The sequence below is a fragment of the Peromyscus maniculatus genome, chromosome 2, assembly GCF_049852395.1.
Source record: "Peromyscus maniculatus bairdii isolate BWxNUB_F1_BW_parent chromosome 2, HU_Pman_BW_mat_3.1, whole genome shotgun sequence".
Lineage (NCBI taxonomy): Eukaryota > Metazoa > Chordata > Mammalia > Rodentia > Cricetidae > Peromyscus > Peromyscus maniculatus.
The window spans coordinates 128,270,488-128,293,501 of NC_134853.1; the positions used below are offsets into that span (position 1 = coordinate 128,270,488).

Below are 23,014 nucleotides of genomic sequence, written 5' to 3' on the forward strand. Positions count from 1 at the left end.
CTCCCGATCGGCCTGCTGACCATCTGCTGCTCACATGTGCAGCCTCCCACAACGCCCCCCTTCCTGCTCCAGCGTGCTCCGCTCTCTGGCGTTGAAATCTCTGCTTCCCAGGACACTCAGGTGATCTTCTGGTCAAGACTGATGCGAACTGGGGTAGAGCCGCACTTTTCCAGCTTTGGCTGTGAGACCCGGAATTTGGGTAGAGGTAGAAATTGTCTAGGATTTGGCTCTGCAGATATATGGTGAAGGCCCTGAGAGTGGCCCCAGGGACACAGGGGTGGGGGTGAGGGCCAGCGAGCACACGCGAGAACGCACTTACGTAGGATATGGTGTGTGTGTGTGTGTGTGTGTGTGTGTGTGTGTGTGTGTGTGTGTGTGTGTGTGTGTGTTAGATGACAACTTGTACCAGTCAGTTCTGTTTCCGCTGTGTGGGCTCCAGGTATTGCACTCAGGTCGTCAGGCTTGGTGCCTTTGCCCACTGAGCCAGCTTGCCGGACCTGGCATGCTTTTAAAGTCATGGGATGTGCTCTGGGGATGGTAGGGCAGGATGACGTGGTTAGAAGATTTGCCAGGGTGGTTGCCTTCCTGGTGAGCTCAGGGTCCCTTGGGAGCCCCAGCCTCAGGGTATGAGGGCCCCAAGGAGAGACTTCGGGGTGGAGCGGAGCTGAAAGAACAGCATCCGTGCCTGAGGCTGCTGGCTGTCAAGGAGAGGCTTGGAGGGAGCCATCGGGGCAGGGCTGTAGTGGCCACCCCTGGGGAAGTTAGGGGCTGTCTGCTGTTTATTCTACTTGTCTCTAACTGGATCAACAGCCCCACTAGCTGCAGTAATGGGAGCTTCAGTATTCGGCTAGGTTCTGGACATGCCAGCCAGAGGCACAGGCACGGAATGGAGGCGGCTGGGCCCTTGGCTCTGAGCCCTGCCCTCCTTGCCACGCCCAGACCAGCCCTCCTCCAGCCCGTGGTCCTGCCAAGAAGCAAAGAGATAGTGCAGTCAGTGGTCAGTGGGACCCCCCCCCCCAGCCCTTCCAGGCTTACCTGGCTCTGGCATCTGGGGATGAGCCAGACCTCTGTGAGGGAAGGCAGTTTCTCACTGCAGGCTGCTGTGAGCTCTTCTGAGATATCACCGTGACACCCATGACCTGTGCTGGTCTCAGGGCTGGGTCTCGGTCTGAACATGGATACTGTTTCTGCGCAGATAGACATACCCCTCTGAGTGAGAGTTTTAAATTAAAACCAAGATCTTACATTTTTATTCAGCCCAGTAATAATTGATCAGCCGTGTGTGTGTGTGTCTGTGTGTGTGTGTGTGTGTGTGTGTGTGTGTGTGTGTGTACACATAGAGGACCTTGGGTGTTTTCCACCTTACTTTTTGAGACAGGTTGTTAGCCCTAGTGATCCCTTTGTCCCTGCCCCCACCCAGCATCAGGATCACAGGTCATACTGCCAAACCCGGCTTTTAAGTGAGCCCTGGGGTTCAAACTCAGATCTTCCCACTTGCACAGCAAGAACTTTACCAGTTGAGCTATCTTCAGACCCCAGTTTACCAACTTTGTAAGTGCTTCCTGTTTGTCTTTTTTTTTTCCCTGTTCTTTTTTTTTTTTTTTTTTTGGTTTTTCGAGACAGGGTTTCTCTGCGTAGCTTTGCGCCTTTCCTGGAGCTCACTTGGTAGCCCAGGCTGGCCTCGAACTCACAGAGATCCGCCTGGCTCTGCCTCCCGAGTGCTGGGATTAAAGGCGTGCGCCACCACCGCCCGGCAGTTTTTTCCCTGTTCTAAGCAAACTTTGTATGTCCCAAGTGTGAAATTATGGGGATCAGATGCCCTGGGGGGGTTTGAATCATTCCTGGGCTGCTCATGTGCTCATCTATAAAGAGAAAAACATGAGGATTACATAAAGTTATCATGTAGCAATAAGCCCATCTCCAGACACACAGTGGGTGCCTGCTGCATGGGCACTGGCTGGGAATAGAGGATGCTGGGTGGAGAGATACAAATGTATATGTGCAAGCATTGTTTACTTGCTTTGGAATGAATATCCAAAGAATGAAAAAGATGATTGAGTGAATGAATGAATGAGTGAATGAATGGTTTGCTTATTAGGATTTGGTCTAGTGAGGGTCAGGGGACGGACTCTGACTCCATCATGACAGGCTGAAATGTAAGATTACTGATGTAGCCTCCGGGCCCCACCCACCTCCTCATCTGTGCTTCCTGGACCTCTGAGATTCTTATGAGACCACATATAACTGTGATGGCCAGAGGCTGCCCTCGCCTTTGGGGGCTGTTCTTCTTCTTGCTTATCTTTTGGCAAACAGTCTTTCCAGATTTAGCTTGAGTCATCTCCTGGAGGGATTTGTCTCTGACCTCCTCCTGCTCATAAGCAGGAAAAGGCCACAGTCAGTGAAGCCATGGCTTGCCAGCCAGGCCTCGCTCTGCCAGGAGCTGCACTTGGGGATGTTTCCTCTCCAAATGGAGCCCCTTGGATGGAACACTTGTCAGCCCTTTAGTGGGCGTTGGTCATGAGCCTTTACCAGGCTGGGCCTGCCGCTGTTCTTGTTTTCCCTGATGAGTAAGTACAGAGCGCCTTCACGCTTCCTTAGGTACATTTAGCCACTACGTAGGCTCCCCTTTGGAAAAGTGACTGCTCGGGCATTTGTTTATTTTAAATTTTGTTCGTCCTTTAATTCTTATTGCAAGAGCACCTTGTATACCCTTGACACAGATCTGATTGATTGGATGGATGGATTGGGAATTTCCCCCATTCTCGGCCATGCCCTTTTACTTTTCAGAGAACAGAGGTTTTACATTTTGATTCAGTCAAGTCTATCAATTTTTTACATGCTTCCTGCTTTCTGTGCTCTTAGAAAGCTTTGCCTGTCCCTCGGTACATACTCTTCTGTTACGCCTTTGGTTTTGAGGTTAGGTCAGTAATACATTGTGAATTAAGTTCTGTGTATGGTGTGAGATGGGAGTCGAGTTCACCTTTTCCATAAGCCTATCAGGTTTTCAAGCACATTTGTTGAAAACACTCTCGCCCTCGTTGGTTTACCTTGGCACCTTATGAAAAACTGTATCAAAAGAGCTGGGGATAGATCTCAGTCAGTAAAATGCCTGCAACGCAAGCCTGGGGATCTGAGTTCAGATCCCCAAAACTCACATAAAAGCCAGATCCAGCTACATGTGTCTGTAACCCCAGCCAGGACTGGGTGGAGTGTGAGGTAGAGACAGGCGGAGCCCTGGAGCTCATCGGCCAGCCAGCCTTGCTGAATCAGTGAGTTCTGGCTTTGGTGAGAGACCCTGATTAAGAGTGGCTAAGAGCACTGGCTGCTCTTCCAGAGGTCCCAGGTTTGAATCCTAGCACCCGCTGGTGGCTCATAACTGTCTGTAACTCCAGTTCCCAGAGATCTGATGCCCTCTTCTGACCTCCATGGGCACCAGACACAGCTGTGGTACTCAGACACATGTGCAGGCAAAACACCATAAATAAATAGATAAATAAATAAATAAATAATAAACAAAACTTTAAAAGTATGTATATATATTTTAAAAACTAATATGGAGAGCAATTGAGGAAGACACCTGTTTCAATCTGTGCCCTCCATATGCATGTTCAGTTGTGCATACATGTACCCTCGTACACGCTTGCACACATCCTCATGTAGGCACACACACACACACACACACACACACACACACACACACACAAAGGAGGGACAAGAACAATTTGTGTTGACCATGTGTGTGCAGATTTATCTGTAGGCTTCTGTTTTATTGTTGTTGATGATCATAATGCCAGTTCTTATGTCATTACCACATTGTCTTAATCCCTATAGTTTAACGGGAAATCTTGCAGCCTGATGATGTGGCTGCCCCACCATTTTCAATGTTATTTTGGTTATCTATCCCTAATATTTTCATAGATGTGTTTGAATCAACCTGTTATATTCTCACCAAAAAAGTTGGTCACTACCATTACATTTCTAGGTCAGTTTAGATAGATTTGGCATTTAAAATTTTTTTTTGTTTGTTTTTTGTTTTTTGTTTTTTGAGACAGAGTTTCTCTGTGTAGCTTTGCTCTGTAGACCAGGCTGGCTGCAAACTCACAGAGATCTGCCTGCCTCTGCCTGCAGAGTACTGGCATTAAAGGTATGTGCCACCATTGCCTGGCTGTAAAGAAATAATTTTAATAGTTGACTGTAAATCATAAAAAGTCCTCAGATGTATGAAGTAATTAAACTAAGAAGCAGTGTAACTATTTGGATCACAGCTGTGCATTAACTGCTAAAATAAAGGCTAAGAAGTTTCTTTTTTTGTTTGTTTGTTTTTCGAAACAGGGTTTCTCTGCGTAGTTTTGCGCCTTTCCTGGAGCTCACTTGGTAGCCCAGGCTGGCCTCGAACTCACAGAGATCCGCCTGGCCCTGCCTCCCGAGTGCTAGGGTTAAAGGCATGCGCCACCACCGCCCGGCTGCTAAGAAGTTTCTTGAGAAATTAGCAGAAGAATGCCTTTAGGAGGATGGGTTGGCCACACAGAAAATGACATTCAATGCCGATTAACAACAGCAGTGTGTATTAGTGTCATAAGGCTGCTATAACACATTAGCACAAACTGGATGACTGAAAATGCTGGATATTGTAAACAGCTGATGTTTTTGCTCAAATGGCTCTGGAGGCCAGGGGTCTAAAGTAGAGACATCGGCAGATCCAGGCTGGCCCCAGGGACCCCAGGAGAGAACCTGTTGTTTGTCTCTCTCTTCTGGTGGCTTCAGCCTCCTAGTCCCACTGCCCCTCCCTTTTCTGTGTGCTTGCCTCCTTAACGGGATGTAGGACCCATTGAGATAATCCAGGAGGTTCTTACCTTAAAATCCCTCAACACAGGGGCTGGGGGGATGGCTCAGCCTTTAAGAGCACTTGATGCTGCTGCAGAGGACCCCAGTTCAGCTCCCAGCCCCTGTGTCAAGCTGTTCACAATTGCCTGTAACCCCAGCACCAGGGGATCTGACACCCTCTTTGGGACCCTGTGGGCACCTGCACTAAGGTGCAAACACACACACATACACACACACACACACACACACACACACACACACACACACACACACACAATTAATAAGTAAAGTCCTAAACTGTAGCTACAAAGAGGTTTTCCCAGGTCCTGAGGTGTGTTGTAAGGTCTCTTCAGAGACCTCCATTCAGCCTAGCTCACAAATGGTGCTTTAAGATTTCCTTCATGACACATTGGCATTTGATTCCCGAATCAAATGAAGTAAGCCAAATAGTAAATACTAAGAAGACTAAAGTTAGCAATCTAAGATCTTTGATTTGACCAACCGAGTATTTTTTTCAATGCTGCTTGAAGTGAAAACTTATTAACTGAAACTAAACCATCCCCAGTAACATAAATTGTTGTCAGCTTTTATAAATGGTTAAAATAAACAAGTTTGGTCTAACTGTTTATTTGGAAAATTTGGGAATGAGGCCACTTGGCAAAGTCATTTGTGGCTAATTGGCTTTTGATGAATTGGTCATTTGACACATTGAGTTTTGGCCAACTGGCTCTTGGAGAATCAATGTTCAGCCTGGGGCTTGGTGCCTGGGGCTGGTATGAGGCCCATGGGGGCGCCAGACAGGCTGGATGCTAGGCCTAAGATCTAAAGGCCACCTTAGGCCAGGAGGGAGATCCCAGAAGACCTAGCCGTTCCCTAGACCTGGCCAGGGCCTGCTTCCAGCTAGGTGATGTGAGACCCTGGGGACGTGGTTTAGTGTGAGAGCCCGAGCTCAGTGTCTTGCAGTGGCTGTTCTCTCCTGTGAGTGTTGCCATGAGCCAGCACAGCGAGTGGGATCTGTGCTTTACAGGACGAGAGCACAGGGAGGGCGGGCTACCTGGCTGAACAGCAGAGTCCACGTGCCGGGCCAGGTGCCTCTCTTCTCTAAGCCATGTTTTTAACCTTGGGGCCTAAATGCTCTGACCTGCTGTAGTCCTTGTCCTTAGTCGGCTCTGACCTGCCAGCTCTTTTGTGAATGTTTGCTATGGGCTCCGGTGCAGCCTGCCCCCGATTCTCATCTTGAGGAAACTGAGGCAGGATTAGATGTGAGGCTGAGCCAAGTTCCAGCATCGCAGCTGAACAGAAGGGAGGCTATTCCTGTTGCTTCCCATAGCCCTTCCACCTCCAGCCCGGGCTAGGGATGTCTCCTTGTGTTCTTGTCTCTGGCAGTGGCACTAACCCACAGGCCCTGCCTCCCACCCCCAGCCCTCCTTGTTTATATCCCCGTTAATGGGCCCTTGCAGGCCAGCCCAGCTGCCGTGGGAGAGCCAGTGAGCCACCTGGAGCTGTGTCTGCTGCAGAATGTTTACGGTGCATGGAGCCAAAGCGAGACAACATCCATCTTGCTGACTGGTCACAAACACTGCGCCCATTCATGGCCAGGCGGTGGATGGTCCTGTGCTTGGCAGTGAGCTGACACAGCTCGGCAGCTCGTAGGACAGCAAGAGGGTAAGGAGAAGGCAGGTGGGCTGGGTGAAATCACGCCCCGGCCCAGGCAGCCCTCACGCCATTTTCTGTTCACCCATTCCTCTCACCAGATGTGCCTAATGTGGAGCCCTAAGATGGTAGGGTTGCCTGGTGAGAGGTTCTTAGTCCCTGAGGTAGCTTTCCAAGTATAGGTCAGCCCCAGCCCCAGACCTCAGCAAGGCCTGAATGAGGTCATCTGTCCATATGAGGTGCCACAGCATGTGACGGCTACCCGGCAGCATCCGAGAGTCTTGCCTCTGATTGACCTAGCAGTTACTACACTAGAGGGAAGGTTCACACCTTCGCCCTAAGGAATTTCCATCCTAGTGTGAATCCATTATAGCATGGCCCCCTGTTTGAGGGTGCTGTGGCTCACACACGGGCCTCTGAGGCCACTTATGTCAGACACACCCTTGTGTCCCGTGCCTCAGAGTCCAGTGACAGGTGCCTGAGGCTATCTTTGGCCCAGATCTGGGAAAGAGGGCAGGCACCCAAGCCAGAACAGGACACTTGTTAGTAGCACAGGTCCCCAGTGGAACAGGAGGAAGAAGCAGACCCAGGCTCTTCCAAGCCCCTCCTCGGGGTCACTAAGCCTTTTGGTGTGTTCGCTACGCTGGGATCAGAGGAGACCAACACTTGGAGGTACCAGCAGTGTCTTCCCTGTGGTTTACAGAAGAGTAAATGAAGGCCCAGAGCTTGGGAGTTCACAGGTTGGAAAGGCCTAAGATGCTCACCCTTGCTTTCTGCCTAGGGTTTCCCTGGACTCAGCCTCACATGTAGAGGCTGGGTATGGTACGACATGCATTATGGGAACGAAGCAGAGAGCCCAACACCCTTCCTGTGGAGGCAGACAAAGGCAAAGCCTCCTCAGAGGTCAAGCTTTCTCCTCACATGGCAGCCCCTCAGCAGCCAGTTGCTTTCTTGCAGCCCACAGAGCAAGGACAGGATCTTCTTCACAGCCTGTGTACCTGGAGCAGAGCTTCCGGCCTTCCACTCGCAGAGTCCGCTTCCGCTTGCAGTGAAAATGCGCTCTGCTCAGGAGAGCTCTTTGTTTCCATCTTGTGGTTCTCAGGGGGTTGCAGTGGTTCTCAGCCAGTAGAGCCAAGGTGTTGCCGTGTGCCTTGAGCATGCTCTACCAGAAGCAGAGATGGACGCATGTGTGTCTTTCCACATTGCCAGAATTTATTGAATAACACTAAATTCATAAGGTGCAGTGGTTTTAATAGTAGTTTGCCAGGTAATCCCATATACCTTAGTAATCTGGCCAAGGCAAATGTGGGTTCTCTTATCCCAATCTTAATTAGTAATATCAACTCTCACAGCACACAGGTAGAAATATCTATATCTAATGTGTGAGTTACAGAAGGAATAAAAGTTGAAGAGGCTACACCAGAATTCCAGAGGTTCCAGAAACGGGTCGGCAGAAATACATACAGAATCTGTATGGATAAGTTAACAGACCCGAGCCAGCCACAGGGGAGAAGCTGCTGCCGTGGAGATCTGGCCACCAGAGAGTCGGGGTTGAGAGCAAAGATACAGGCAGTTGTAGATACAAAAGAACAGAACAGCATCCAAAGCAGGGTCAACAAGACCAAGTCCAGGTGGGCAAGGCAAGCAAGTGGTTAGTCCAGTGGGCCATGTCATCAGCTGGAGAGCAAACTGAGCTGAAGCCCCAGGATAGCCAGGAGTTCCCTTCCTGCCCATCCTTGACACACAGTGGGTATCAGGTGATGGGTTGGTGGGGTTGTGTCATCACAGTGATGGACACTTTATAGGGTCTAGATGAGGGAGTTATGGCCTTTTCTTGGTCCTGGCACCTCCAGTAAGTTCTTGGGTCTGGCTTCACTAGTATGATTTTACTATACCCATGTGCCCTTAAAGTCTCAATGCACCCCAATAAATTCATGGGGCAACACCTTTTTTACTCTCAAAAATAAGTCTTGTCAGTCTGCACGGCATGGATAGTGCCAGACAGATAGTGATGTTTGTGGGGCTCCCCAGGCATCATCAAACACCCTCAAAATAAAGTCAAAAGCTACCTATAAAAATGGAACCTCTAGGATAAGTGCCTGTTTTACACAGTATAGAGTAACTTAACAGTAGAGACCATGGCTTCAGTGGGCCCTACACCCGTCACCCTGAAGGGCTTCTGGGCCGTCTTGTCTTCATTAAGGGGTCTTCTCTGGTCTCCAAGGCTCCGTCTCACTTCAGACTGGCCCAGCTCTCACTTGACCTTGCTCATCTCAGCATTTCTCCTTTTAGTCAGTGGTTCTCCCAGCCGACATTTGATGCTAACCTGCCAGCCACTACTACCCAGTACAAAGGGACTCAGAGAGGAAGGGGGTACATAGTCCAGGAAGAGCAAGAGGAAACGAGCGAGCAGAGCAGATCCGAGGAGCACCATGAAACGGCAGCATGCGATGGGAACTACAGGGGATGGGTGGACTTCTGCACCAAGGCTAGACTGAAGATCAGCCTTTCTTGATTGGCTCAGAAGTTATGTCCTAGGCAGTGGGAGCACACAGGATTAGGATCAGGGGGAGACATGGCCACATCTGGGCCAAATTTGTGTTATTTAGAAAGATTGTCCTGGCTGTGGTAGAGGGATGGGTCACATTTAGGGAGGAGAGAGACTGGTCCAGATGGAACCGATAGTGACTTAGAGGTGGCAGAATTGGTAAGTATGAGGGAAGCGGGGAGGCCGAGGAAAGGGAGAAGCTGAGACTGGGCATTGGCAGGGGCCAGGGCATGGCATTGAGCTCATCTCTAGGCTTCAGCCAGTGCCTAGTGCCTGTGTCAGGGCCTTCCTAGGTGCCTGGGGATAGCCTGGCATGCCTCACCTCATGCCCCAGCACAGATCTGGACTGCCAGCTTCCCTTGCTGGGCAGCATGTGTGGAACCATGTGCCTGCCTTCCAGTTGGTGCCTCCAAGTTCAAGACCTTGTCACAGAATCCAAGAACAGACGTTGGGATTCAGGGAAATCAGACCCGGTCTCCCTCTCCGAGAACCTCTGTGAGGTGGGGTGAGATACACTTGGGCCAGATCCTGACTCTTCCGTGCTTGCTGTTGTGATGTAGGGAAGACCGGACTTTCCTCTGAAGAAGGAGGGGTGGGCCTGAGTCAGAGGTTACCTGCAGCGCGTCTTCCTCCTAACAGGATCCTTCTGCACTGCCTCCTTTCGCTCCTGACGAGAGGTCCATCTCTAATGCTCCCTGCCTGCACTGCTGATTAGACAAACACCACATAATATTGTAATCGCAATAGAAAGAAGAGATGAAAGGAGGAGGTAGCCTGTAAGCACTGTGTTTCCTTATGCGCATGCCCAGGCACCACTGGCCGGGGGAAGTCGGTTGCTCACACCTGGGTGCATCATCACCCCGCCTGATGGCTGCAGACACAGAGTCACAGGCGGAGTGGCTGAGGTGACGTGATTCTCCGAAGTGGTGAACAACCCTTGGGCAGCTTCCAAACAAAACACAGTACGGTCTTTCCCTAATTTACATGGTAGTTCCAGGCCTGGAAATTTTAGTGTATATTACAACCATGAAGAAAGCACTTTGTTTTCTGTGTAAAATGGACCTATGTTCTGGCTTCCATAACTGGACTGCTTGTTTACAGATATTTTGAATATCTGGCACGATACTGAGCAGTTAGCTTAGGACTGACCCACCCTTGGCAGTAAGTTGGCCCTGCCCCCCTAAATGACAGTGGCCCCCAGGCCCTGGGACCACCAGACATTCTCCCAGTGGTTTCCACTGTGCCCCTTGGAGTGGCCCTCTCCCAATCCTGTTGCAGCGATGCCTGGGCTGAGGGTGTAGACGGGAGAACGGGGGTGGGGGGGGATAGAGAGCAGGAGAGCAGCTAGCTCCCACCCCCACCCCCAGTTACAGAGCTTCCTGGGGGAGGGCCCTCAGGGCTGGGTGGATTCAGATCTGGGGTGGAGCTAGTGGGGGGGGTTTCAGACGCCAGAACTGTGCCTCGCCCCGCAGGCTTTCCCAGTCTTTGGACCAGTTTGTGGGACAAGTAATCTTTTCCACAGGGTCCGGAATCCTGAGCCTCTCTGAAGGCCAAGGGGCCGGCCGTTCCCACTTCTTCCTCCCAGGCCACATCTCTGCCTGGTGCTGTTTCCTGGAGGTGGGGATGCTCTCCTTTCTGGGGTGGTGGTGGGTGGTGGCAGGGATCGTCTTTGGCTAAACCCACTGTGAGTGGAAAGCCTAGTGTGTGTTTACTGTTCCCAGCCTATCAAGTGGGGGGAGAGGGCGGCTCACTGCCACTGGCCATCCCCAAGAGAGCATCTTAAATCACAATTCAAGAGTGGTCTCTGCCAAACGTGTACTGCACTCCCCGCTGCCTGCCATCGTAATTGCACAATCCTGTCAGGGACTGGCTGTGTTCTCTCATAGTTCCTGTCCTTCTTGCAGACGGGAGGCACGGGCACCACCATCTCCGTCCCTTAAGCGGTGTGGAGCCCTGAACCGATGATACCCTGCTGCTGGCCCTCCTTCCTTCTTGGGTTTTACGTATTTTCCAGCAGTTGGAAAGAACATTGCAGCCGTTGCGAGAACAACAGCACGGGCAGAGGAGTTGACTAACTAGCTTGTTTTTAAGGAAAAGGTGTTTAGAAAGAGGCTGAATTGTGAGGGCGTAAATACATACCTACGTTAACACTCATGACTCTGGACTTGCCGTCCGTCTTCAGGTTTTATAGAAACCAAGAGCCACTTCCTCTAGATTTCTTACCACCCCATTCCTGCCCTTGCCTTCTGAGCTTGGATAAAAACAAGTGACTTTTGGTGACCATTACTGTCCTCCCTGGGTGACTTGGGCCAGGCAGGACTCCTGTGGGGTTCCAAGAGTCCGCGACAATGCAGGGTGGGATTGGAGAGCATGGAGCCTGCCTGGTATTGTGGACTCTTAGGCCCATCTTCACAAAGATGCTGAGCTTTGTGGACCTGTAACACCGCGGGTGAGAGGAACATGAGTGCTAGGCTCACAGATGCAGAGAGAGCCCAGCTTTTCGGTTTTGGAACTGTGCTCACTCAGCATGATCAAACAGAACCTGAGAGTGTTACAAGTATTGGGACTTGTTTACTGGGCTGTTCTTGTCCATCCTTAGGAGGGTCTCTGATTCACTGAGGACATGTTTTCTTTCCTTTGGTCCCTGATACTCCGGATGTCCATTGCCGCAGAGACGTTTAGCATCTTTTCTGCCTGGGTTGGTCAGTGCCCCTATAACAGAGACTGAGGGGTTCTCTGAGAAAGAGGGTCCTGGGCCCTGGGAAGCCCCAGCAGTGTATCTACCTCGGTAGCTAAATGTTTCAGGCTCCTTTTAGGCTGTGTTCTGCTCTCCTTCTCTCTTGGTTGCTTGTGGTGGGCCAGGGGACCAGGGGGAGTTTGCCAACTGAGCAGCCTGGAGGACAGTCACTTACGTGGCCGGAATCTAGTTCAAGCCTTTGATGTAGCCTCGAGGATTGTTTATTCATTTCAAAAACAGTATGCAATATTTTGGTATGTGTGGTAGAGAGATTTAAAGCCTATTTTAAAATGTATACACTATAAAATTAACCTGTATTTGTGGACAATTGTATGAGATGGAGCAATGCCTAGGGTCACCTTTCCTGTTTCCTCTGTCCTAACAGGGAGCCGAGAAAATTAGAATCCCTCGGTCCTGAAGCCACATCTCTGGGTAGCTGCCCTTCCTTCTGAAACCTTTTCTGTGCAAAGCCAGACTGGAGCCCATGTACTGTCCTATCTGCCACTCCGTGCTCAGGATCCAGTGGCTTCCTGCCAGGACAGACTAAGACCAGCACTATTGTCACCAGAGTCCTGCAGGACAGTCCCGCTTCACTATTGTCACCAGACAGAGTCCTGCAGGACAGTCCCGCTTCCCCTGTGGCCTCGCCGGCTTCTCTTTTGCACACTGGGCTTCTGTGCCTTCCTGTGTTCCTTCTCCGGAGAACACAGTGACCTTGGGGCCTTTGCTGGCCCTGCCCTCTGCCTAGAATGCTCATCTGTACGTGGCCACGCCGCCTCCGCCTTCCACGTGGCCTCTCGGGTTCTACCTTCCCTTCCCTTGGGCTCCCAGTCAGACAGACAGACAGACCTCCCCTCACACTGACTGCTCAGCTTCTCTTCATTTTCTAGCTTCTTACCTTTGTTTTCACTCACAACATGTACTATCTACCCGACATTATAGGGCTAATTTATTGCTTTACCTTTGAAATTGTCTTCTCTCCTACCAGCACGCAAGTACCACAAGAGTCAAGATTTGTCTTTCTTGTTCAGCACACTGATGGTGCCTGGGGCAGAAGAGAACTGTATTTCTGGTGCCCCATCCTGGCACACAGTTAGGTATTCAGTGCGTGTGTGTTAATTGTTAACATTTGATGTATCAATCCCTTTTTCCATTATTTTTAAACCATCAAGACTTTTAATTTTTTTTAAATGTATGGAATTTCAAATCCTGCCCTTCTCTGGTGTTTGGTTTTGTGGCACTGGGGATTAAGCCTGGAGCCTTGAGTATTCTAAGCATGTGCTCTACCACTGAACTATATCCCAGTGGCCTTTTCATTGAAAGTAACTTTTAAGAATGTTTTCTCTTGTGATGGAGATTTTTTATAAATCCAGGAAGAACCGGGTACAATGCCTTGTGGTGAGGCAGATCCCCCTCCTGTGTGTTTACCATTGGCAGCTGCTTGGTCCAGCGTCCGGCTCCTTCACATGAATGTTTAGGGTCCCCTCTTTCACAGAGGCCGGGCTGGCGGAGGGTCTGCTTGGGAAATGATTCCCTCATGACGTGTGAGACGGTCTCAGTTTCTTGTCTCATACATACTTTGTGATTAATAGGCCATTCAGTAAAGAAAAACACATAAGTTGGGTGAAAAACTACCAAAATGTCATCCACAAACTGCGTTTTTAAGAAAGAGAAGCTTTTGAATCAGGCTTTCTGCATTGTGGTGGTGTCTTGCCGTGTGTGCCATGTCTAATGCCTATCAGATTTCTGTTTATTTTCTGTAGTTGACTCATCCGTTCTGTTGGTGGGCATAGAAAAGGTCTCCTGTTCTTTTCTATTACTAGTGGCTCTAAACTGTTAAACTAGCAGATTTTTGTTTCAGGGTGAGATGGGGAAGGGGGTATAGGAATGCTCAGGGTACTGCAGGTGCAGATGTCACAGGAGAGTTGTCAGGACTATGTGCTCTTCTTCTGCATGGTGTTAGGGATCAAATGCAGGTTGTCAGGCTGAGCAGTAAGCACGTTACCTGCCAAGCATCTCACTGGCTGACTTTTCATTCTAAGTGGGAATACCCAGAGTCATACTCAGAGGAAACAGGAGTACTGCTGGTAGCATAAAGTGATAGTGCCTTTTTAGACAGTAAGTAGGGCCATGCTTAAAATTGTGCATATCTTTGGACTCAGCAACCGTGCATATCCAGAAAATTATTCTAAGGCTATAAATATGGATAAATACAAGATAAGTGATCATAACATGGCTGGTTTTGTTTTTCTCTTTTCTAAACAATTTTAACTATAAGGAATAAAGTATGTATAGCCATGAAATAGAATAGTGCATGGTCATGACATTATTTATTGGAAGAATATTTTCATATCTGGCCTGTAACAAACTGACTTGTATCCGACTAAGCTTCTGTCTTGATCCAATCTGTGTTGTTACTATCCAGAACCTAAGAATGGGCCACTTATAGTGAGCAGAATCCATTCACTCACGGTTCTGGAGGCCAGTAACTCTAATATGCAAGTGCGTTTGGCCGAAGTCTTCTTGCTGCTTCATGTCAGGGCAGAAGGCAGCGCATAGCTCGTGGGGGGGGGGGGGCGTGGTAAAGAGAGAGCAAGAGGGGCCAGTCCACTCTCTGTGTGATTGACTAGACTCCTACTGTAACAAACCGCTCCCCAGAAAAGGCATTATCCATATTATCCATTCATAGGAATAGAGTCCCAGTGAAATAAACACCTGCTGTAGATATCAGCTCTTAATACCACACAGCAGGAATTAAATTTCAACATGGTGGGTTTTGGGGGTAGGGTGCATTTAATCCTTAAAGACATTAAAGAACCGCCAAACAGCCAGGATCCAAAGGATCAACATACGGAGAGAAGAACAGCACACTGAGGTGACTATGACATTGGATGTCACATCTTCCTTTCAGGCACGTACCATTTGCAAGGGATGCAAGCCAAGAGTCAGTGAACTCAAGGGAGCTTTTTGCAGCTTTACTGTGCACATAGACTCAATTGGAGTTAGGGCTACCAGGATAGGCAGAGCCTGAAAGGCTGTTCCCAGGGAGACAGATGTGCTGAAGTCTAATTCTGTCATTCCATGTTGCTTTTTCTACCCCTCATATTTGCTGATGCCGAAGAGGCATAGGTGAGAATGTGAACAGAGCCTGGCAGTTAGAGGCCGAGAAGCTAGGCATGCTTCCAATGGCTTCAAGGTCTAGGAAGACAGATATTGGAGTTCAGAGTCCAGAAGGAGAAGCCTTGCCTTTGATTGGAGCCCCTGAAGGGTGGCCCCCTAGAAGAAAGGATGAACTAGACCCACAGCAACAGAAAGCCCAGGCTACACAGAGATAGGGACCCAAAGTGGGAGAACACAACACGGAAGTGGTCCAGACGCTGGTGTCATTAGACAGGAGCGTGGACAGGACAGGATGGAATAATAGAATTAAAATAAGGGGGGTGAGTGTCAGTGGGCATTAATGGGTTGTGTGGGTGGTGGTGGCAGCAGAGGTAAGAGTCCTGTGCTCTTGCCCTGCCAAAGTAGGAAAAAACTCCTCTATTAGACAGTAATCCGTCAAGGTAACTGAAAAGCAGAGGAACGTATATCTCATGAGCTGACAGAGGCAGAAAACAGACTGAATAATAAAACCACTTAATATGAAAGAAGTTGAGGGTGAAGTGGAAAAATATAGAATAGGTGGGACAAATAAATTAATAGTAAGATTGTAGGTTTAATTCAAAACATATGGTAATTACATTAAATATAAGTGGTGTAAATGGACTAAATATTCATACGAGAAAGGTTGCCAGAGTGCATAAAACTAACTTCATAGAACATTGTATTAACAAGGTCTTGTTGGCTGTAGCAGGTGTTAAACACCCTAAGAACGTACCTACTCACAAGTGCTGAACACCGCTCCCCTTTTCTTCTTGAGGGTCCCGTCTTACTGATACTGTCCTCACATCAGTTCTCTCTGAGACATAATGGCTTCCCCTTGAACAAGATGGCTTCAACTACTTCCCAGTGCTATCCACGTCCACGTGCGTACAGGAGAGCAGAGGATGCTTCCTCCTGGGCATGGAGTAGAAACTCCAGGCTTCTGACCGACTTGTGTTATGTCTGTGCTGCTTCCCAGCTGAGAGGACTAGATCACGCTGGTTGGCACAGGGGTAACGAGAGCAGTGAGGGCAGACCCAGTGTCCAGTGCCTGCCGTATGCCAGGGTCTGCACTCGGCACCTCCCTCCTGCAGTGCGGAATGGTTTCAGCCTCATACGCCGTGCCACCCAGAAGAGAAAGCATGTGCTCTACCCAAGATCACAGAGCTGGTAAATGACAAGGCCAAGATTAAAACCTGGCCAGGCTGGCCCAGAGTCGTCTACACGGCATCTGCCAGCAGACTCTCTGCTCTCATTTTCAGGCTCTCTAAAATAGGGTCCATCTTCTTTGCTGTCTCTCTCAGTGAGGGCAAGGGATGGGCTGGATACTGGGGGGTGTGGACTGAGTGTGTTCTCTTCCTCCAGGTTCACGGTTGCAGTGAACCCCAGTGTGGCTGCATTTGCAGTAGGGAAGTGATCAAGCTTAGATGGGCTCATAAGCATAGGGTCCTGATCAGCAGAACTAGTGTGATGATAAAAAGGCACCAGCGTAGTTCTGTTCTCTTTCTCTCTGTGAGCATGCTCCAAGGCCAGGCCATGTGAGCCCATGGTGAGAAAGTGGCGTCTGCAAGCCGTGAAAAACAGCCTTCACCAGAACCCAAACTGCCTGGGACTTCAGTCTAAGCCTTCTAGTCTCTAACCTTGTGAGAAAATAAAACCCAGTTGTTCAACCACTCTGGCTATGTGCTTCTTGTAACAGCCACAGTAGACTCACACACACTGGGAGAGCGGTGGTGATGGGCTGCATCTCTCCTGTGGCCTTGACGTGGAGCAGCCCTTCCTGGTATGGTGGAGCTGACAGCTGTTTATAATGGCGTGACCATAGACACGTCTCATCCTCTGCCTCTGGAAAACATGAGTTAGCCTAGGTTGTGGACAGAGCCAAGGACTTCACAGGACACATAACAGGAACGTCATCATCTTTGGTATTCATCATTAGATGGAAAAGACGGGACAAGAGAATATGTTGATTATTTTACCATCCTGAATTTTACAAGTAAAAATTATATGCAGGTACATGGGAAAGAACTGCCAGGCTTTTTAAAAAAACAAAACCAAAAAAAACTGTTTTCTCCATGTCCAGTATCTCTCTGACTAGTAGCCATTGACTTTCTCATTATTGCCTATCTTCATTTTTTTAATTTTTTTTTGTTTTACAGTTAGTATGTGAGAATGTGAGGAAAGAACTGGCCCTTCTGTGCGCCTGTATGCCAGCATGTTTATGTTCAGTGTGTGACCGTCCTGGGCTGTCAGTGGCCTGTCTGGCCTGGGTTTATGTTCAGTGTGTGACCGTCCTGGGCTGTCCGTGGCCTGTCCGGCCTGGGTTTATGTTCAGTGTGTGACCGTCCTGGGCTGTCCGTGGCCTGTCTGGCCTGGGGCAGAGCTGTGGGTTTGCTCCGTTCCTGTGCCGTGCCATCTTGAGGTGAGCTGGCTCAGGTTTTATTGGCCCGAGTCCCTATAAATCTAGCTTAGCTTTAAAGGGGAGTTTATGGGGTCCTTGTGGTCTGGGATAAGAGACGGGGGGCGACTTTAAGCCTGGCGCAAGAGCTCAGCCATCAGGAGCCGCTGCTGTGGAGGCTGTGTCCAGGTTACAGCCCCCCTGGTAGCTGTGAACACCCCCGCACTCCAGCAAGTGAACGGCCCCGGCTTCCTATCTCGCTAGGACGTGGGGATGCAGAAGAAGCCTGGCCATCCACTGCTCACCGCTTCTCCTCAGTCACCCCAGCTGCACATTGGTGTCTCCAGTGCAGAAGTGGACAGCGAAGCAGCCTGCTGGGGCAGGACTGGCCTGAGAAAGGCCTTGTGCTCCGCCTCTGCTGTGTCCCCTTAGGTGAGCTGCTCACTGGGCCTGGGAATAGGAGGTGCGAGTCCTCGGTGCTTGGTGATGCTCCTCCTGCCAAGGCCTGGCACATAAAATCCAGTTTCTCCTGTTCCCACTGCTCAGAGGAGAAAGCTGAGACTCAGCATAGCCTGTGCTCACTCACGCTCCTGGGGAAGGGCTGCTGGCGAGGCGCACCGGGCCTGAGGCTGCCCTTTTGTGGTGGTCACTGGTGCTCACTGCCCAGGAGAGCGGGCTTTATCCCCATGCCTGTCAAGAGACCCAAAGCCAGGGGCCTTTTTCGGAATGCCAGCTGCCCCAGAAGCTGTGCTGGGGGCTCTGCATGCGGTGTCCCCTTTGATGAGCACAGCCACCCCTGCAGCTGAGATTCTGAACCCCATTTTACGTAGGAAGAAACTGACTCACTTGAGTCAGACACCCAGGACGGCAATGGTGGACTTGCTCTTAGGTGCCAAGGTTGCTCAGTTCCCCTAAATCACATGTCTGGCAGAGTAGGCATGGGAGTGAACTTGACAGTTCACAGACTGTCACAGACTGTCCCTCAGCATTTCCAGCCACCTGCTGCAAACCTAACTGTGAGCTCCAATGAGGGCCACACACTCAGCGGGGGCTCAGAGATGTCTAGAGAACCTCCCTGCTGGGTACGATGAACAAGCCCCTTCCTCCTCCCCTGCTGGCCTGTTTTCTGTATGGAGAAGGTTGGGCCGGTTCACATCTGGAGCTAGGCCTGCTAGCAGTTCTGAGACTTAGATCTTTGTCCTGGGGCTATGGCAGGCTTGGGAGGAGGTGGAGCTTTAACTGTTCCCACCAGCCAGTGTGGCAGCACAGCCAGTGTGTGTGTGTGTGTGTGTGTGTGTGTGTGTGTGGTGTGTGTGTGTGTGTGTGTGTGTGTGTGTGTGCGTGTGTGTGTGCGGTGTGTGTGTGGTGTGTGTGTGTGGTATGTATGTGGTGTGTGTGTGTGGTGTGTGTGTGGTGTGTGTGTGTGTGTGTGTGTGTGTGTGTGTGGTGTGTGTGTGTGGGGTGTGTGTGTGTGGGGGTGTGTGTGTGTGTGTGGTATGTGTGTGGTGTGTGTGTGTGTGTGTGTGTGTGGTGTGTGTGGTGTGTGTGTGGTGTGTGTGTGTGTGTGTGTGTGTGTGTGTGTGGTATGTGTGTGGTGTGTGTGGTGTGTGTGTGTGTGTGTGTGTGTGTGGGGTGTGTGTGTGTGGGGGTGGGTGTGTGTGTGGGGGGGTGGGTGTGTGTGTGTGGTATGTGTGTGGTGTGTGTGTGTGTGTGTGTGTGGTGTGTGTGTGTGTGTGTGTGTGTGTGTGTGTTTGGGGGGGGATATAATCCAGCTCTAGGGGTAGTGATGAGTCGTGAGGTACAGGCCTGGACTGTGTGCACAGGGTACCTGTGTAGCAGCTACTCGCAGGGCTTCTGTGAGCCGAGTGGTGGGGGAGCTCCTAGAGGGCTGAGACCAGGGAATGTTCTGGAGGAGAGAGACTTCCACAGAGCTCTGGATTGGTAAGGGCATGCCTTAGCAAAGCATTGTGAGAATGAGAGGCAGCACCCAGACGGATGGGTGAGCCCAGGCTGTGGGGCCCTAGAGCCAGGCTGGAGCCCCATCCATCTCCATGCCCACCAGGGCCGGCCTTGGTGGTTGACTTCCATTGTCAGCACCACCCGTCAGTGTCTCCCCACTTTGTAGATGGAGGAAAGCGCAGCAGCTGCGGACTGAATCCTCGGCTCCCTCAGTCATTGTCAGACAGTGATACAACGTCTGTACAGACTTAAGGAAGTTTGAAGTTTCCCCTTACGGTTTCAGCCCCTGACCGGAGGCAGGAACACGAGGCAGCCATTCACGTCATGGCAGCAGAGAGCTTGGGCCAGGAGTCAGGCCTCACAACAACCCTCAAAAGCCTGTCCCAAATGTTTCACAACCTCCTAAAACTGTACCACCGACTGGGGACCAAGTCTTCAAATACATGGGCCTGTGAGGGGCAGTTCATAATCAACCCACCACATCCCGAGAGCCAGGGATCTCTTTCCAATCAAGTCCTGTTGGAAGTGCGGTCCTCTGCTTCCGGTGTCGCTTTGGTTCCTCTGTGGCAGAGTGGCGTAGCTGTGGCTCCCCACACAGCCGCTGGATGTCTACTGGTTTGCATTTTACAGAAATACTTCGCTGACGAACTAGGTGGCTAAGTCAGTCCGGCACTTCGGAGCTCTGTCCTTGCTGTGTGGACTTGGGCCGCTCACTTGCCGCCCTGAGCCTGCCTAGCCAGCTCCTGGGGGCTGCAGTGAAGCTCACAGTTGAGGACTGTGAAGTTTTTATGAACTGTCAAGTGTTGTAACCTGTCCCTGGCCTGGTGTACCTGGCTGGTTCAGAAAACCTGCTTGTTGGAAACCAGAAGTCAGCACGTAGGCTTTTCTGGTCCCTGCAGGGGGCTGCAGGAGGCGTCCCTGGGCCTTGGATGCTGAGGGCAGCAGGTTCAGCCAGATGCCATGTTCCTGTGGGGGTCACCCTGGGTGTGGTTCTACTTTATATTCAAGGCATTGTGGTAACTTGCAAAGCTTCGGGTACAGTGAGAGCCACTTGCTTCAGATTTCCTCATCGGGGCTTCGTCCATGCTGCTGAGCCCTGCATTTGGTGAACCCTAAGCCTGGGAGTTTGTCCCTCCGAGTCTGGCTTTGGACCGTCCAGACCAGGCCTTCCTGGGGATGGACTGCTTCTCAGAGCCCTGCCTGAGCTCCAGGAAGCACAGAGTAAGGAACTGGCATCATTCTTATTCTTTGAGTGTTCAGTATAAGCTAAGTCCCCGGCATATGCATTCTGTCATCTCCCTTGTGGACACAACCCTATGAAGCAGGTGTTGGCACCATGTACAGACAAGAAAACTGAGGCCAGACAGGGAAACCAGACCAGTTTCTTACCTGGTTTCAGAAGTGCCAGTCCAGGTTCTGCTGTGAATGTATGGTGTGGCTACACAAAGTTCTTTTCCTTTTAAAGCCTGTTTCTTTATGTACTAACAGAACAGATGGTCAGTTCCAGCCCTGACTCTGGAGGATTTCTCACCATTTGTCAAAGGGCTTCATGTGCTTGGAGAAAGCCAGGGTGTAGGGTCCATTCTTGGCTTCCATGGCCTAGAAGGAGACACAGCTCCTAGGGGCCCCACTTGGTCTGGATACCCCTACATTAGGTCAGCAGGGCACTAGATGGACAGCTCGCATCCTCCCACTCACCAGAGAAGATCCATCCCCGCTCCCGGAGACAAGTATGAACAGGAGCAGCCCTACTCTGGGTCTCATGGTGCCCTTGGGGATGGAGAAAAAGACCCCACCAGGGAGGAGACAGCGCCTACATTTGTTCCGAAGACCCGGGTGTGTGGCCGTCAGGGGTGGACCTATCTCTGGGGCATAGATGACAGCCTTTGGTTTGAGGTCCAGCCTTTGAGGAGGTGGGAGACCTAGAGCAGTTTGTCACTGGACTAGAGCTCCAGCTGTGCCTGAGGTTGCTGTGTGGTCTTGGATGGCCAGTTGTCCGCTCTGGTGCTCAGCTCTGCCAAGTTCAGAGGTCAGACCTTCCCTCAGGGACTAGTGGAGTGCAGGAGACGAGCGCTTGAGTAGGCTTGGGTTACCAGCCAATGCCAACTCCGACCTCAGCGCCTCTCCCCTCCTTCCCAGCATCAATGGCTCGTTTATCACATGGAGAGCTCTTCCTGCCTGCAGCCGGGAAGCAGCTGAAAGGTCCGCCATTGATCTACTGTTGGTTGCTGACGGCTCCAGTCAGCTTAGCCTGCCTGTCCTGTGTGACCTTGGCAAACCAGTTAACCCTACTCTGTCTGCTTTCCTGGAGGCCTGTTTGGGAACACTTGTTGGAGGGAGGACGGGCGGGGAGGACGGGATGGGGTGAGACAACACTTGGGTCTCCAAGTCCCAGAGGTCTGAGCTTGGATTGTGTCCCTGAGCCAGATGAGAGGCCCTCCATCTCTTCAGCCCAGCTGGAAAAGGAACGGCCGCCGCGAGGCTGTCCTCAGATGGGTACCAGGAGGCTTGAGGAAGGGCTGAGTAAATGCAAGGCCTGTCACCACTGTTCCCAGGGCGTCACCACTGCTCCTCAGGTCCACCTTCCTTCTCTGCACTCCGCCTTGTGCTTGCAGGAGGAGGTACATGACCCAGAGGTCTCGGAAGGTCCTGGAAGGGGGGAGATGCTGTCAGAACCGCCCCTGTGATGCTCTCTGCTCCAAATGCCATTAATGGTCATAAAATTATCCACAGTTTCTTGGAGGCCAGTCCCAGGGTTTGCCTCGGTGGGACAATAAAACTGCATGCAGAAACGATCTGGAAAAGGCGAGGACGGCCAAGCAGAGCCGGCGTTTAAATGAACTGCAGCCTGCTCTCATTAACTCAGGCCATTCACATTTGTTACCAGGGATTTCTTTTTAATTAAAATACAACCAAGTTATTAAAGCATAACCCTAGGAAGGGCTGGCTGGGCAGCCGCCGAATCCAGCAGAGCAAGCGGTCCGCACAGCAGGCCAGGCCAGTGCCGTGCCGCCAGGGACATGGCTTGAAGCAGATGTTATTTGGAACCCTCACCCAACCCGGGGCCTTCTCATCTGTACACTGTGAAGTGCTGTTCGGAGCTGGGGAGAGCTAGTACTGCCTGTCATTGGCGACATGGGCTCAGCTCAGCGAGGACTGGGGATGCCGTCTTAAAAGGCCACTTCTTATCACACAGAAGCGTGGGGTTGGGATCTGGCAGACTCGGGACAAGAGCCCGGCACAGATTTCTAGCTGGGTGTTCTTGAGTGATTATTGTAATTTGCATGAACTAGAAATAAGAATACTCGTATCGCCCTGGCAGGCAGTGGTGCATCATACATGGCCTCATTGCTGTCCTTGTCCTTAGCTCAGGGATTTCCTGTTCTCCTGCTCAGGGTTGACAGTTCCTAGAGTACTTGGGCTGTTAGTAATATTTCCCACGTCTCTAGAGCATTTTAAGGTTTCAAAGTGCTGCATAACCCAAGCGCACCCTCCATTCCTGGGGCTCCCGTAGGAGCCTGTGTGCCAGCACTGTGTGCGTACCCAGAGGAGCAGGGGTCAGACACACACTGGAAGGTACCTGAGTTGTAGAATGGGTCCTGGGAAGTGAAGAGGCCTGTGCCATGACCCTCGGGCCCAAAGCATTAACCCCAGAAGTGATAGAGCATAGAGCCTAAAGGATAATTTCCAGATTAACCGCCATTGCCCGTAGATGAACAACTGTGGATGAGGGACAGTGGGAGAGGCTTATGGCAAG

The 23,014-nt window shown here is 50.8% G+C and overlaps 1 protein-coding gene across 3 annotated transcripts in view; it reads left to right on the forward strand.

Moving 5' to 3' along the window:
- Positions 1–23,014, forward strand: part of Glis1 (GLIS family zinc finger 1) — a 196,951-nt gene that overhangs the window by 96,120 nt on the left and 77,817 nt on the right. The window lies entirely within an intron of this gene.